The sequence below is a fragment of the Parus major genome, chromosome 12 (genome assembly GCF_001522545.3).
Source record: "Parus major isolate Abel chromosome 12, Parus_major1.1, whole genome shotgun sequence".
NCBI classification, from domain to species: Eukaryota; Metazoa; Chordata; class Aves; order Passeriformes; family Paridae; genus Parus; species Parus major.
Window position 1 is genome coordinate 17,731,615 of NC_031781.1, and position 15,619 is coordinate 17,747,233.

At 43.3% G+C, this 15,619-nt stretch overlaps 1 long non-coding RNA gene across 1 annotated transcript; it reads left to right on the forward strand.

The window, feature by feature from the left end:
- Positions 1 to 12,592: 12,592 nt before the first annotated feature.
- LOC117245078 lies at positions 12,593 to 15,251 on the forward strand. Its single transcript, XR_004499274.1, has 3 exons — positions 12,593 to 12,685; positions 13,634 to 13,733; positions 14,712 to 15,251. It is a non-coding gene; the product is annotated as an uncharacterized LOC117245078 (long non-coding RNA).
- Positions 15,252 to 15,619: the final 368 nt, after the last annotated feature.

Sequence of the window (15,619 nt, forward strand, 5' to 3'; positions counted from 1 at the left end):
CACACCCAGTCCTGCACTGGAAGTTTTTCTCCAGCAAGAGAGGCTCATTCTCATCCCTCCAGGATGCTGAAGTCCCTGTTTTGTGGGATTATGTTATCAGTTTGGACTTCAAATAAACATCTAACAGAGTTTCCCTGACTGTAAATTATAATTTCTTTCTTCATTTGATCTCCCTGCTCTTTCTTGATCCTCAAAGCAGGCCTTGCAAGACTCTGTTTAATTGATTATTTGGCTGTTTTCTGTTTCATCTTGCACGATTATCAAACGTTTTCTGGGCTGGCTTTGGAAGGTTTGTTAGCAGAGGGATCAGCTGGATCAAGAGCACAGAACAGAGATGTTAATTGCCTTGTCTACAGCTACACTCACTTTTAGTCCCCCTTGTCAATCTTGCACGTCACGGTGGTGTGAACTCTTGAGAGACTCTCCAAATATGCCGCAAATTCAAATTCATGGTGTTGTTTTGTGTTATATGTGGAAGATTTAGCCTCAAATGACACAGCTCTTGGGAGAAAATCCCAAGTTTCTGGGCTCTTTTCTGATGTAAAACCAGATTTGGTCGGTCGATGCTGTTGAATTCTGTGTTATTGAAGTGCTGGCAGAATGTTGTATAGAAAACAGGCGATCCTTGTTCCCTGTAATTCTGCCCACTCCACTTCTACAGGTTCCACAAAATTGCTTTTGTAGGGTCAGCCTGGGTCAGCCAGTCTTGATTGGGTGTGGAACTCATCTGACTCTGGCTTTAAAGTGACTTATTTTAACAAACAGGTAGAAATTTACGCTTGCTTTCAACCTGATGGAAATGAAAACGTCAGAACCTTTAGAAAAGCTCTCTTGGTTTGCAGACAAGTTAAAACTTGGAGATTTAAATTAGATACTGGGAAGAAATTCTTCCCTGGGAGGGTGGGGAGGGCCTGGTACAGATTCCCAGAGCAGCTGGGGCTGTCCCTGGATCCCTGGAAATGTCCAAGGGCAGGCTTGGAGCAGCCTGGGACAGTGGGAGGTGTCCCTGCCATGGCAGAGGGTGGAATTGGATGATCCTAAAGGTCCTTTCCAACTCAAACCATTCTGTGCTGCTACGACTCTACAACCTTCCTGCATGGATTGGGTTTGAACCATTTTGAAAAGTATTAATTATATATATTTCATGTGAGATGTGAGGGAAAAAATATTCATGAAGTTTCTAGCAAGCTGCCATGTAAATCATAAAAGCTCATTGTTATCACCGGTGAGGAGCATCCATTTATGAAAGAGAGTTTTTTATTTATTTCATATTTTATAAGGAGATATTTGTCTGGTGAGATAGCATAATTGGGAGTGAAAACCAGCAGATTATTTTAAGTGCAGGTGACAGGATGACAGAGAATTACATATCATTACATGATACAGGGAAATTTGTGTAAATATTAATGCAGAAGCAGGGAAAGGAATGGGAAAAGTTGAAGGGAGAGTGTGGAGGAAGAAGAACAGACACGTGGGTCAGGTCAAGAGCTTTTAGTGCAGCACCAGAAATGTTTTAATGTCTTGAGTGGTGAGGCACTGATGGAATCAAAGGAGAGGTGATGGAGCCAGAGGACAAGAATGTGAGTGGTTTGTCAGCTCAGGGCTCAGAGCAATTCTCCTTCTGTCTCACTCTCTTCCACTGCAAACTCAGCAGGAAGGAGCTGAATGCTCACCAGTTTTTTGTTAAAAAGGATCGACTGATTATGCTGTAAATCTTATAGGAAACAACTGTTTAAACTGGAAATATCACAGTATGATCTGGGATGTTGGCTTGGACTGAGAAATGCCCATGCTTTGATCTTGGCTTCTCCTAACAAACCTGGGATTGTTGGGGTAATATCAACACAGGCATCACTCTTTGTCTTTTTTAGTTTGTGCTGTTTAACCAACTTATCTTTGTCTGGATCCAGAACAAGAGGGAGCTTTTAAAGCCACATTATCTTCCCTCCCTTTCCCCCTTTTCTCAAGCCTTAGGTTTGAATAGAAATGTGTAAATAATTGGTCAATAACAGGAGGAAGCACTTAGTGACAATCATGGGAGGAGCATTCAAGGTCAGATCTGGAGAACAACTAGGGAGATCTCCTGTGAAGTTTGGTTTTTCTCTTTTCCAGCATTTTTCTCCACTCATTTTTTAACTGCTGTGGGGGAAATGTCAGGTTTAATGTGAATATTTAATATGTATATTTTGTGTGTGTGTTTGTGCAGCACAGGTTGTGCACGTGCACACCGGAGACTCATCAAAGGCAATGCTTGATTTGGTAAACGATGACCAAACATGTTTAAAACACTCCTTGTTCTTGTAAATGATAATTGTTCCTATTTTTTTTTTTTAAATCTATCCTGAATAAATTGCCCAGACACAAAGAGTCATTAAATGCTCCTCTTTTACAGCTTACCATTTCCCCATGTCCAAATTTCAATATTAACACTGTGTTCCTTTGTGAATTGAGCTTTTATTCATTATATTCCTTTTTAGACTAATAGTTATTATTATGCTGCTCATACTTTAGCTTCAGAGCTAATTATAGTCTTTGGCTTTCTCCTTCTGGAATATAGATACTGATATATATTAATGCCACGTACCTTGCTCTCCAGCCAGCACTTATTTCACAAGGTTGCTGTGATTTTCTCCTCTTACGCTGACTAAAACATCCCAATTTTATATTTTTTGTTGGTTTTTTTTTTGCATTATCATTTTGTCCTTCTGAAAGGCATTATCTGGGAGAAATCTCTGCAAGGAAAGATCACACCCCTCCCAGCCAGGGTTGGAAATCCCTTAATACAGCCATGTACTGTCAACTCACACATAATGAAAATGTCAATAGTGCTCAGATTGGAGCAGTTTAAGGCATTGAAACAGATGTAGCTCCACACAGCATAAATCTATTGAGCAGAGAGTGGGGAGAGTGCTTGGTCACACAGCCATAAAAAAAGAAAAATAAAACCCAGCCTCTAACTGAAATTAGCCCTGAAAACCCTGCCAGCAGCAAATAACGCAGAGGGATGAAGTCTGGCCCTGCAGAGTCCTGGTTTGGGTGTTGGAACCAGGGAAATCAAAGGGAATGAGATCCCAGCTCCTGCTCCCTGATGATGGGATGGAAATCCCTGCAATCCCCACTGCAGCCCTCAGCTCTCCATAACACAGCAAAAAAATTATAAATTTGTTCAACCTTCACCTTGCTAAATCCTTTGCAGGCAGGGGAGAAGGTGGAGGGAGAAATTGTGGTACAATCAGAGATGCAATTCCAGTAGAGCAGCTATGAAAGACTTGGATGGAATTATGGAATCTGTGGGATCCACACTTTTTTGGTGTCTAACCCTAAACCATGCAGGAGAACCTGAGCTCTTCCTTTCATTTGGCATTCCTGCTTTTGGGTTGGTTTCTTCAGATTTAGGTGGTTTTCAGGCAAGAGACTGGGCAACATCTGAATCCATTCAGGATATTTAATATCCTTTAAACAGTGCTTTGAATTTTCATTTTTATTTCCTGTCAGGTCTTTTTAGATCAATGGGAGTAATATGCAGTTGGTTAAGGCCTGCAAAACAGTTGAAAAATTGCATGAAAACTTCTCTTTAATAGTCAATAGAAAAATAGATCCCATGAAAGTGGGTGACCAAAAGGTCACACACATCCCAGGATTTATGAGCAGGGTAGCATTCACACAATTCATGCAATTTAGAAATTTCAGGGAGTACAGAGAAGACTCGGAGAATGGTGAAGAGGTTGGAAAATTTGTCTGTCAGTAGGAGACTGCAGGTGCAAAGAGAATATTAACAATTCACCCAATGAGTCTTTGCCTTTCCCTGTGAGAACCCAAATGTGGATAATCAGCTCCTACAAAAGTTACTGTGAGATGCTTGTCAGGGGTAAAAAGAGTCCTAGTCTCAGCAGGCAATTAACCATTTCAGCTGCTGAATGGGTTTTTGGTGGATTTTCTCTCAACAGCGCTTTTCTTAGAGAAAATTATTCCACCTCCCATAAGATCTGCTTTGCTCCAGCAAGGATTTATTCAAAAAAGCTTCCAGGAGCAGTGAGAGGCTGTGAGGTAAAGTTAATGACTGAGTGTGGATAGCAGCAAGGTTCCTAAGCTACGTGCAGTCCTGGAGAACTTGAGAGTGCTCCTGAAAATGGCTCAGGAAAGCCTGGAAAGACATCCTTTAAATTCAAGAGGATCTGAATAACGCTGTGGGGAGAGGCATTGCTTGGAGCTGTGTTTACAGGGTTTTACTTGACAGAACAGAGCTGTGATCAGCAGAGATCTCCCAACACAAATGCACCTCAGCCTCACAGCTTGGCATGCACTTAAAGGGAAAAGGGAACCCTGATCCCAGTTTTTCCATACATTCCTCATTTCCTTGCTTGCCTTGCCTGCACACACACACACAGAGATCATGATTTTCCTCCCTGAAATCTATAAGCTGTTTGTATTTACCTTCTCAATGACTTATTCTGTATTGTTTATGGTATTTTTTTACCCTTGAAATCGCTCTTAATTCAAAATCCCATTTAAGGGCTGAACACTTTGTGTGGCATTAATATCCTGCAAGGACATCGAGGAAGGACATGGGAAATATCTCCATTAATGGGAGATAATCTCATTAATGAGTGAAATCAGCCTGCTGTTCAAAAAGATAGCAATTAAAAGGGAAATGATGCCACGAAGAAATGCAACAGAGCTGGGGAGGTTTCCTTGTTGTCTAGAAATTCTTTTTCTGAAGAGTATTTACAGGACTGGGAGATGAAATGCCTACAGCTCCCAATATTTCAGTGTTGTGGGTGGGATTTGTTACTCTTAGAGCAACATTGTTGTAAATTAGTCTTTTCCAGATGCTTTGTCTTGTGGCCTAAATTGCTGTAAAACCCATTAGGGTGTATAATGCACATAAAAGGGACAGAGGAGTTGCAGAATCACTTCGATAAGGGATTATGTGTTCCTTGATTGTTATCCATTAAACAAAAGGAATTTCATCATCCCACTTGAATCTTGCCTTGGATGCTTGTGTTTGAATCCTTAATGAAGATTAAAGGCTGGAGCTGCAATCTGCCGATGGAATTTCTCCTCTTTTGTGTTATTCTTCATTAAATACCAGTTATTCCTTTGTGCTGCTGCTGCTGCAAAAGAAAAAAGGTGCCAGGGAAGCACCTGGGATGTTTTAAATCACAAATTTGTTGGGGAAGGGGTGAGGGCAGGGGGTGTCCTTGGCCCTGCCCTCACTCCAGCCTGAGAGGGACACAGTTATTTATTTATCAGCCCAGTATTTATTTACTGGGATGTATTTATTTACTGGGAGAGTCAAGGCTCCAGCCTGGCATTCATTACATGGCTGTTCCTATATTGCAAATGCTTCACTGCAGGCTGGTGTGGGCTGGAGTTATTGGGGAATTACTGGGATTTAGATCTTCTCCCAAGAGCTGAGTCAGACAATATCACTGCTAACCCTGGGTGTGTGCACCATAAAATTGTAACCAAGCAACAAACTGCCTCTAGTGTTTTATTTTTGGTGGGTTACTTTTATTATTTACACTCTTGGTTTATTCATCTACTTGGTGTGGGTTGTAATAATGCAAAAGAAAATTGAAGAATAACCTTCAGAACTATTTCCCAGTACAGTTTCTGTGGATATTGCCATTTTTTCCATGAAAATCCATATGAAATACATCCTGTTATGAGTTTTGGCTCAGAGTTAAAAAGCTCAAAGTGTTGAATGGAAGTGACCTGTGACCCATTTGCCTCAGCTTTCTCTACATCAGTTCATTTCCACTCCACGATCTGAGATTTCCTTCCTTCCAGTCTTGGCACTGTGGTTGTTCAGCTCTGAGGATTGTCTCAGGGAATTTTAGTTCATGTTTAGTTCTGCTGAACGTGTCACCAGCTGCTTCTGAGCTGTCCCAACGTCAGCAGAGCTCCTGCAGATGGTGATGAAGAGGACACGAAGGTCTGGCCCTTTCCAGGCTGTTTTTGAGGTCCCTTCCTTCGGTAAAAAATTCAATTGTGAAACTTGACAGGCTCAGATTTAACTTGTTCTGCTTCTCATGTTTTCTAGTGATGGTGGAGAGCTGCATTTCCTTGTGTGGGAAGGATAAACCTCTCCTAAACTCAGCCTGGGGGTCGCTGGCTCCAGGACTTGAGCTCCTGGGTGAGAGAAGGATCCAGCTTGACCAAAGCCACATGGACAGAGACAGCTGATCACATCACCCTGGAACAAGTGGGTGTTTTTCTGACCTTTTTTTCCCTCCTGAAATCCCTGCTCTGCCTGGGCTGAAGTGCAGGTACTGAGTTTAACATCCTGGCTGTGTGTGCTGAAGGAAGTAAAATCTGCTTTTGCCTGTGGTTCACTTTTCCATGACTAGATTTCCCTTCTCTCTCTATATTTTATTAGACAAATGATAAGTGTTCCCTCTCTGGGGTACTGTAGAGCCAGATCTGGAGCTCTGACAGTGTCACCTGTGAGTCTTTGACACTGCTGCCTGTGAGTCCTGCTGTGATGGTCTTGTGTCTCTGCAAATCAGAAGAAAATGTTGTGAGGAGAATGCAGATTGAGCCACTTTCCAATTCTTTCAGGTAGAAAGCAGATAATACCTCAGGGCTTTGTTGTTATTCTGGTTTTCTGAGAGCAATATTCAGGGGAATGTCTGCATCTGCTGAATCCACCTCCTTTCCTTTCCCAGCTCAGAACTCTGTTTCTTTGGGGAGACAACAAGAGTGTGAGGGTTGGTTTTAATATTAATTTAGAATCCCAGTGTGGTTTCTTTTCAAACAGAAAATTGCTCCCTATACTGAATGATGCTGATGCATGCAGGGCTCAGAAAACAGCCTCTTGTCTTGTTTAGGCTTGGAAATTGGAAAAAATTCAAGATATGATGAGAGTGTAGATTTTCTGATTCTTTTTGTCGTGTAAGACCCTTGGAAGATGAGGTGTCGGAGCGATTTCATGCTGTGTAATATCATGTCATTGGCAGGGGCTCTTTGGTAATGGAATTTGGGTTTCTCAAAGTACAGAGGCTGCTAAATCAGCCTGCATGAAAAGGCAAGGTTTAGGGCTTGTAATTGTGACACTTCAATGAGAAGCTTTAACATCAGTTTTTAAAGTAGTGCTGCTGCCTAGGAGTGTCTCCCAGAGTACAAATGTGTAGGACAGAATGGCCAATGAGGAAAAATACCTTAGAAATAAAATCTGGCTGCTAAGGATTTAAACCAACTCCATCTATAGCAGCAGGATAAGATCTTTCACTCCATCTGAATGATCAGGAGGTAAAAATGCTGTCTACTCATCTTGCTGCCTATTAAAAATCCTCTTTTTAATACAAATGTAACCTTCCTCCCCTAATCTTTAGTGGGCTTTCTAACAAAAGAAAACTTTAAGTCAGAGTTTGGGTCCTTTATGATAAAGTTCCACTTTGGGGCAAAATAGATTCCACTTCAATTTTCAAAAAGTTTGGAAGTTTATTGAACGTGGAGCTAGGTGACTTTTTGTTCTTGGGATTTTTCTCCCCAGTTAGGGAGAAACTTGAGACTTTTATCAAAACAGTAATGAAATTGCTACAATCTTTCATTGTTATTTTTGGTTCTGTGTTGATTAGTCATAGAATCTTTGATCAGTTTGGATTGGAAAGGATCTTCTCATCCAACCCCCCTGCCATGGGCAGAGACACCTTCCCTTATCCCAGGCTGCTCCAAGCTCTGTCCAACCTGACTTTAAACATTTCTAGACATGGGGATTAAAAGCAAACAAGCTGTTATTAAAACAGCTGCCAAAAAATAAAAAATAAAAAAATCACAATTCTTAGGGATTTTTTCCTTTAAACAGCGTTTTGCAGTGCTTTTGGAACAGGAGCCGAGGGTATTTGTGTGTGTGCTCACAACAGAGCAATGAGAGCTCCTGAGGTTGGCTCCAGTTAGAAAGAAAGAATTTGACTGAGAAAATGTTTATTTCTACCATTTCAGGGTGATGGAGTTTAGCCACCCTCTCTTAAAGAAAAAAACAACAAACTACAGGCTGAATGTGATGGGGTTTGGAATGTTATAAAGATGAAATAGGTGTGACAACCCTGGCCAGTTCTGTGGCAGATCCACGGGGCTCTTGAGCCCCATTGTGCCTGGCAGGAGTGACCCTTCCTGTCCTCGCTCTTCTGCAGCTGAAGCTTCTGAACTCTGCAGGTCCAGATTGCACAGATTTGGGTTTGGGAGTTTGTTCTCAGGGTAAATATTTGTTATGGATCCCCGAGGTCTCAGCCTTCTGCTTGGTGCATCCATGAGCTCTCTGTGTTAGCTGAGGACGGGGGCTGAGCTGGCATTGTCCCCCTGGTGCTGTTCAGCTCCACACCACCTGAGCTCAGCTCTGTGCTCCCATTCCCTCCCCACGTGTGAGCTCAGCATCTCTGCCCAGCCAGGGCTGCACTCGGGGTTTGTGCTGCTCCTGGCACCTGTTCTCATCCCCCTGCTCTGAGCCCAAAGCAGGAATCCTCACAGGCAAGCAGTGAAGGAAATTGCCGTGCCCAGGGACACCAGCAGTGCTTTATTTTCATGGGGTTTAACCTGCAGCGGGGCTGTGGCTCTGTCTGCTGATGCATGGCTTTTCCCTGGGGGCTGTTTTACTTTTTAATATTTTCTCATGTCCTGCAGATGGTCGTGTGGGCTTCCAAGGGGATGAGCCAGGTGTTTTCCTACACTCATGCAGAGCATCCACTGAGAGAGTTATTGCCTCACACAGCAAATGGATGTGGCAGGACTTATTCTTACACTCTGCAAATGAAACTGTGGACTTTAATTGGGGCTGGTTGTTTAAGCTGAAATCTTTAATGAATCCCTGAATTGTGGTGCTTAAATATTTCTGTGGAGGGCTGAAGCAGAGGTTTGCTAGCATATAGAATTACACTGGTGGAAGGATGGCACACGATCTCTGCCCCTGTGTGAGCAGGCAAGAGGAAGAGCGGGGCAAAAGTCTGAGATACAGAATATTTCTGTAAAATCCTGTAAAGTATATGTTGATCATAGGAATAATAAATTAGCTACAGCTTCTCACTCACACAGAACCCCCACAGAAGGGGACAGAGCTGGGCAGGTTTCCCCTCAGGTGAGAAGAGCTGAGAGCAGAGCAGCGATGGCAGCTTGGGGTGATAAAGAAAAAAAAAACCACTAAAATCCTTAAATTTCCTCCAGCACTGCCTGTCCTTTCCTCTAACAATTTCTGAAGGAGCCTGGCTTAGGAGGAGATGCTGGCAGATGAACTTCTTGTTGTGTCCTGGAGCCTGCAGGGGGATGAGGAGGGAGGGAGGCTGGGGTTCATTCGAGGTGCCCTCAGTGCTCACAATTAACACTGGATGCATCAGTGCCCACAAACAGCCTGAGTGCCGGCATTCAGCTCGCACAAAAGCCGCCGGCCTCATTAACATTTGCTGCAGCTTGAATGTTGAACTTTTTTGTCAGATTTCGGGGGCTGAGTCGGGAAGTCTTTCCCTGTCCCCCACACACATCTGTTTGGATGGAGCTGGAGGAGGAGGAGGGATGTGAGGTTTGGCTGATTTAGCTGCTTTTATTTGTCACTGAATTACCAAAGTGACCCCAGCAGAGCTGGGATTCCACCAGTTTGGGGGAGCTGGTCGGGAATTGCGGCTGCTCAGCTCTGGGGCACAGCAGGAGCAAGGTGCAGTGAACGGGAATCACAATTTTAAATGGCTTCACACAAGACAGAGAGGTTTAATTTAGTGGAAGAACGTGGGTAACAAACTTGCCCTATTCACTGGCATTGAGATCCGTGGATTAGATGGATTTCACGTGTGACTAAATTGTCATGTTTGAATGGCAGTGGTCTGAAATCAGAATCCTGCCCAACGTGGAACTACATCTGAGCCCTCTCTGCAAATTTGAATTAAATAAGGAGAGCAGCCATGCACTTAGGAAAGTGCTTGTTCACAAATCAAATTAAACATAAAAAGCTGAATAAATGTTAAAAATTAGGTTTTGATGAGAAAGCTTTTTTTTTTTAACAAGGTCTGTGAGGAATTTTGGGGATTGTGTTGCTACATTTCCTGTAACAAAAAACGAATTGAAGCAATTTTTTGAGCGTGACCATTTATTTCAAATGAATGGATTAAAAAAGCTTTGGAAAAGCAGAAGGTGTGGGTTTAAATGCAGAATGTCAGAATTGCAGCTGTGAAATCTATAATTCAATCTTGCTTTATCATCCTAAGCAAAAGATGGATTTCTAGTAATGGATTGTCAGCTTTAAACTGCGCTGTAGCTTTTTGTAATAAGCACAAGTAGATTCTTGTCAACCAGACATGCAATAGTTTTCCACATAAATATTTTCCCTTGTAACATTCTGTCCTGGTGCCTGCATTTTTTAACAAGAGATCACTCTTTGTGAGGATATTTGCTCACATCACCCAACATGATGGGTGAAGGACTGAGAATAAAATGCTTTTGCAATTAAAATTATCCGGTTTCAGTTGAAATCGTCCTTATTTATGCAGGGCAGACGCTCATCATAATTTATTCAGTGATTTCTCTTTCTTTTGTACCTGAAGACAGGCCTTGCAAGTCAGGGGTTATAACCCTGCAAAAAGGAGCCAGTAATTACACCTGCCAGCATCTCCCCCTGGCCACTGGCACAGTCACCCATCAAGGATAATTGACAAGCAGCTAATAGGATAAGCTTTTGTTTCTTTGGGTTGTTTTCCTGTGTTTTCCCCCTGCTCAGCAAGGGGAAATCCATTAGCTGGTGAGGCTCCACCAGGAATGCGCTGCTGGGCACACCAGGGCTGAGTCCTTGAAGCAACAGGGAAGGGACAAACATCTTTAAGAGGGAGAAATAGATGTCTTTCATCTTCTCTTTGACATCTAAATTCCCAGCTGGCTGGCTGCTGGAGCTCAGCCCGTGCTGGAGCGGCCCCAAAGGAGCTGCAGATGCCATATGGGCTCCACCTGAGCTGGGCTGGGCAACAGGTTCTCTCTGGGGCCAGCTCAACAAGGCTCAGCTCCCGGCTCTTCATTCGAGGAGCCAACAAAGCAGCTGTGTCTGGGCACTGGTGGGAGAGGAGGAGACCCCCGAGCCTCTGGGAAGCACAGAGTCCATACCCTGAGAGCTGAGGGATGAAGAGGAGCTCCCAAAATCCTTTTATTCCTGTAGTGGTGTCTGTCCACGGCTCGGTCAGAGCAAGGAGGTTGTCACAGCAAAGGTGTGAGTCCTGAGGCCAGGAGAAGGGTCAAAGTCAGGGGGAGAGGATAAACCACAGCTCAGCACACCCAGAGGGGTGTGAGGGTATCCAGCTCCAGCCCAGGTTTGTGGTTTACACCCAGCCTGACCCGTGAGGCTGCTCTGATGTGTGTCAGCTCCTCCTCAGGCAGAGGGGCAAAGGGAACGGGGATCTTCCCCCCTCCACACCAATCCCCAGCAATTTCAGTCAACTTCTAAAGATGAACCTGAACCCAAAATTCCCCAGGAGAGGGAGACCCTTGCAGGTCAGAGTGCAGTCAGTGCTCAGTGTTTGCTGCTGGCTGGCTCTAAACCCACCCCTCCCTCACCCTGGGGATGTTTTTAACCCATTTTGCCAAATCCCTGATTCCCTTCCTGCATCTCTCCTTCTAGAGCTCCTCTGGCAGTGCAGTGCAAGTGTGACATCCTTCATCTGCCCCCAGCTGCATTTACTGGAGCGCAGTGATGCTCTTCAGATGCGCTCCAGGGCTCTCCTAAGTGGCACATTCCTCCTGTGCCTGTTCCCTGGGGATTGCAGGTTTGTTCCCTTGCCATCATCCCCACACAGCCCGGTGCCTGAGCACCAAGGTGTGTTAATGTGTCTGAAGGGATGTTATTAACTGGGATTATTTGTGTTTAAAATATGCAAACCCATTAAGTCAAATCACCTGCTGGTTTCCTGCTGAATTTCGCTTCTAGACCCAATCCTGTTACCTCTGAAGGAGCACAAAAAAATGGGTTCGGAATAGGTTCTGTTAGGAAAAGAATCAAAATTATGAATAAGGATGTTTCAAGCCCTTTAAACCATCTGCATGCTGCCAGCTTACCTATTGTGCCTTTAATTTAAAAGGAATGCTAAAATGAGTGCAAACACTGGAAATTATGGCTCTCTGTGGAATACTAATCCGTAATATTTGCATATTTCTGACATTTTAAAATTCCCCAGACTCTCATTCCTTCATGCTCCCGTCAGGGCAGTTTTGAGGACGTTCTGTGGTTATGAGTAAGGCACAAGAGCTGAGAGGATCTCATCAGGGTGCTCTGTGTGACTTGGAGAGCCTCCTGTAATTTCGGGATTTGTCTGGCTAAAATCAATACTCCATCCCTTAACATTTAGGGAGGCTGTAAGAACCATGATTCCATCAGGAGTGCAATGGGATTTTCTTTAATCATCCTCTTTCTATGTCTTATTTCACATTGCCAGTGAGAAGGATATTTATCCTAAATAAATCCTAAACTATCCAGTTCCTAAAAACACAGTCAGGATCAGGCTGCAGCTGTGCTGAGCCCTTCATAAAACACCTGGATGGGATGGCCTGGATATCATAAGGTGAGGATTTTTGGAATAACTTGCAATTAAATCTGGATTTTCCACTGTTTCTTCTGCCTCAGGTGACTGTTGACTAAAATGTGGATCACAGAAAACATGGATTTTCTAAAAGGAATGGGAAGGATCATTCTGCTGCTCCCCTGTGAATGTATTTTGAGGTGTGTTGCTGTAATGTGCAGCTAATTTTGGTCCTGGGCACTGTGTTTTGGGGAGGAACCAGCAGCACCAGTCAGGTTTGGTTCTCAGATGGGCCCTGCTTGGCTGCACTGAAGAATCAATAAATCAAGTACATAGAATTTTATTCTGTGTACATCCATTTCAATTTTCAAGTTGAAACAGACGTACACAGACCTACACAGATGTAAAACCAAAAGCAAAACGTGCTCCTTTGGAACTTCAGCACTAATTCCACACTGCTGCAGATATTCCTCATTTTCCCCATTTGTTCCACTGCACAATTACCAGGGCCCAGAACTTCTGCTGGGCTTTATCAGACCTTATCTCCATCACCCTCTCCACTAGCTCAGAAGGATCTGACTGCAAGAAATTAACATTTTGATGCACTTCACCACACAATTGCCAGCTTTTATTTTCTTCCCATTAAAATCATTGGCTCAGTTTACAGCTGGCTTGGTTTTTAATCTGGTTTTTTGCTATTCCTATGGTAATGGAATCCATTCAATTAACACTCTCTTGGCTGGAGGGGAATACCAATCATTAAGCAATGCCTATTTGCCCTGGCCAGGCATGGAGGAGGGATTACTTTTTGCTCTGCCAGGGGTAAAAATTTTGAAATTTGATGCTGTCAGGACTTCATTTTTGTGAGGAACTCAGGCAATTATTGGGTTTCACTTGGCTGTTGGTGTGGGGAACCTCTGTGTTAAAAATGTAAAAGAGATAGTTTGGCTTTGGGTTTATATTTGATGGTTTTGTTTGGGTTTTTTTTGGAGGGAAAGCATTTAATATTTTGGAGGTTCGTTGTTTTTTTTTCTGGTTGGTAGTGGGTTTTTTTGTTTCTTTTGGATTTTTGGTGGGGTTTTGTTGGGTTTTGGGGATATTTTTCTTTTTCTTTTTTTTTTTTAATTTAATTGAATTGTTTTGTACAGCAAAAAAAAAGCCTGGAGAAAATGTGTTTGAATTCTGCAGCCTTGCATGGTGAGGAGATGAATACCATGAAAGAATAGAGCAGAAACCAGTGAACCTGAGGTAGGCTTGAACTTTCTGGACTTCTTTTGTTGTAGATTTCTTTTCAATACCATGGGAGGCATCTCACTGCTGGCCAATGCTCCTGAACTCATAACAACCCCCCTGGACGGGCTCAGCCACAGCAACTGGGGGGAAACAGATCTTTAGTGCTGCAAACAAAATATTCCTAGAATCTGACCAGGATCAGGAGCCCAAGAGGGAAGGAACCCCAGGAGGGATGTGCCAGCCCTGGGAGATGCCTGGAATTGGGGCACAATTATTTGGGAATCACTGAGCATCCATCGCTGACTGTCACCCAACAGGTCTTCTCTGGCTGCCTCCACATCCTGTCCTTGTCTTCCCAACAGTTCAAAAAGGATGAGGATCATGGCCAATGTCCCTTCTTCATCTTTAATGGTTCTATTTCACAGAAGAAACAGATCTAGGGGCCCAAATAATCTGGTGTGCATTCATTCAGTGGCTGGACTTGATCTTGGAGGTCTTTTCCAACCTTAGTGATTCCCTGATTCTGTGAAAACAGTAATAGGCAGGATAGGAATAAATCTACCCTGCCTGAAATCCTGTTTCAAATATGGGCTGATCCACTGTTTTAGTAATTATGTGGAAATTATGGTAATTTTTTTTTCTTAGGAAGAAAAAGCAACAGACAAACTTAATTGTCAATGTTAACATAAAATGCAAAATAAGTTTTGTTTTCCCATCCCTGTTCTAGCAAATCCCAATGCATAATTCACAGCAGTTTCACACTCAGACCCACTACACAACTGGTGTGTGTTTCAGGAGGAAAACACACCAAATGTTTCCTATTTGCAAATCTCACAAAATCCGGGGTGATTTTCAGTTTCACCACAGAACAGGAGACCCACGCTCCCATGGTCTTGAATTTTGTGGTTGGAATGTTTCATTGCCAGAGGGGAGAGAAAAAAAAATTCAAATCTGAACAGCCTGTTCAATTAAAATCTATGGAAATTTTCCCAGGGACTTCAATGAAACTGAACATGGGCACCAGATCTGTGAAGATGGCTGGAAATGGTCCGTGGAGAATTCCAAGGCATGCAGCTTTGAACTGGATATGAAATAAATGGGAAACTAAGCGCCAGTGGCTGCCAGTGGGGCTGTGATAAGGCAATGTGCAAACACTTCCTCTGATAGCCCTGGAATTAGCTGCAATTAAGTGTGATTCTGATGAGGAACACATGGAATTTCCAGTTCATCACCGTGAGCAGCGCTTGTGCAAAATTCCTGTAGCAAACTGTGAATCTCTGCAGGCGCTTCCTGAGGTTGGTTGTGTGCACAAAGCCTGTGGAAATTCCAGATTTCCAAAAACTGCAGGAAATTTTCACTGGAGTGAAATATTTCCACTTCCACTGGGGTGCAATTTCACTGGAGTGAAATATTTTCCAAATTGGAGTTTAATGAGAAACTGGAAATGAAGGAGGAATCAAAACCTCCGTGAGAAACAAAAAGAAACGTGGAGGGCTGCAGACTGAAGTGACACTTGGAGTGTCCCAAGCCATCACCTCTCTCAGGTGGGTGCTGTTTGCAGGGCAATCCCTGAGCTCACCAAGGTCTATTTTGTTTTTATTTTCAGAATTAAGCTCTGGTTCACTTAGTGCAAACTTCAAGGATAACATCAGGTAGATGCTGGGGCATTCACACGCACCATAAAGCTGGTATCCATTGTAAATATGGTACACACAGTAAATAGGTGCTAAAAGAACAAGATTTTTGTGTTTCTTCTCACTTTCCCTTCATTTCTTCTCTCTCATCTCTGTTATTTTGGGGTAGTGAGGTGCTGTTTTACCTCACTGCTTTAAGAGCTGCTCTGTTTGCATGTCCCTGCTGAGGCAGTGCCTAACAGGGGATAGTGAGGCTCCCTGAAGGAA